This window comes from Ursus arctos, unplaced genomic scaffold (assembly GCF_023065955.2).
Source record: "Ursus arctos isolate Adak ecotype North America unplaced genomic scaffold, UrsArc2.0 scaffold_30, whole genome shotgun sequence".
In the NCBI taxonomy this organism is placed as follows: domain Eukaryota; kingdom Metazoa; phylum Chordata; class Mammalia; order Carnivora; family Ursidae; genus Ursus; species Ursus arctos.
The window spans coordinates 3475158-3476789 of NW_026622986.1; the positions used below are offsets into that span (position 1 = coordinate 3475158).

General features: G+C 34.5%; 1 pseudogene; it reads left to right on the top strand.

Annotated features, from left to right (window-relative positions):
* Nucleotides 1-909: 909 nt before the first annotated feature.
* On the top strand, nucleotides 910-1310 carry LOC113248833 (NADH dehydrogenase [ubiquinone] 1 alpha subcomplex subunit 5-like; annotated as a pseudogene).
* Nucleotides 1311-1632: the final 322 nt, after the last annotated feature.

The window sequence follows — 1632 nt, forward strand, 5'->3', positions numbered from 1 at the left end:
GGTTGGGACAGAGGGAAGAGAATCTTCAAGCAGACTCCTCGCTGAGTGCAGACCCCAATGTGCGGCTTCATCTCACAACCCAGGAAATCATGACCTGAGCTCAAACCAAGAGTCAGATGCTGAACTGACTGGAACACCATGCCTAATCTACTTCTAGAAAAATGTTGTTTATTTGTTATACCTTCATAATATGTTTTAATATGTGATAAAATGAATTATTATGTTTTTTCAAAATTTTCCTAACCATATTCTTTCATATTTATTCTTCAAGATTAAGTGTGATTTTATCAAAAATTAAACTACACCAAGAGTTTTTTAAATTAGAATTATGTATATAGATTAATTTTTAAAGATTTATACATTTAAATTATTTATTCTTACTATCCAGGAAAAAGCATGCCACTTCTTTTATTCAGCTTTTATTCTATGACATTCAATGTAGTTTCATAATTTCATATGTCTTATATGTCTTTTATTAAGTTTATTCTTAAATAATTTATAGATTATTTGCTATTGTGAATATGATGTTTATTTTTCTATTGTATTTTCTGATATATAGGAAAGCTATTATGTTTTGGTATATTTACTAAATAAGTGGCCACCTATTTAAATTTTTATTAGTTCAAATGATTTTGCAATTGATTATCTTATGTTTTCTAGAATACAAAAAAGAAATAGTAACTAATGACAGGTTCATTCCAAAGTGAATGGATTCTTATTTCTTTTTATTCTCTTTTTATACCAGTTAGGACTTCCAGAAAATTGTTCACTGTAGAGGTGAAAGCAGGCATTGGTATTTTGTCCTTGCTATTAACAGAACGTCCTTGAACGTGCTTCCATTCAGCATGATACCTGCTCTTGGTTCAGACAAAACATCTTATTACATAATTGTACCTGGTTTACCATGGATTTGGTCTTTTAAAAAATTTTATAGGAATAGATGCTGAATGGCTGTCATGGCTGATTTGCTGAAGAAGACCATTGGCCTTGTGGGATTGACTATATGTGAAAGTCCACACTAGAGGCTAAGAATATTGTACACAAAGATTCTTACACAAATTCCTAAAAATGCAGCATATAGAAAGTATACAGAACAGATTACAAATGAGAAGCTAAGTCTAGTTAATGTGGAACCAGATATTAAGAAATTAGAAGACCAAGTTCAGGATGGCTACCTAGACGAGGTGATTCTTCAGGCTGCAATGAACTAGGTCTGGCAAGAAAAATGATAGTGGAAGAGCCTTTAGTGGAAGAGCCTCCTGCCAACCAATGGAAATGGCCAATATAGTTATCATTAAATAACTACTGTGTTGATGGGAAACTAATGTAATTACATGTTCTGTTACATTAAAAAAAAAAAAGAATGGGGGCGCCTGGGTGGCACAGCGGTTGGGCGTCTGCCTTCGGCTCAGGGCGTGATCCCGGCGATCTGGGATCGAGCCCCACATCAGGCTCCTACGCTGGAAGCCTGCTTCTTCCTCTCCCACTCCCCCTGCTTGTGTTCCCTCTCTCGCTGGCTGTTTCTCTCTCTGTCAAATTAATAAATAAAATCTTTAAAAAAAACAAGAATGGTTGCTGAATTGTAACTAATGTTTATTTGTTTGTTTTTTAATTAGTCACATGGCCATCCGT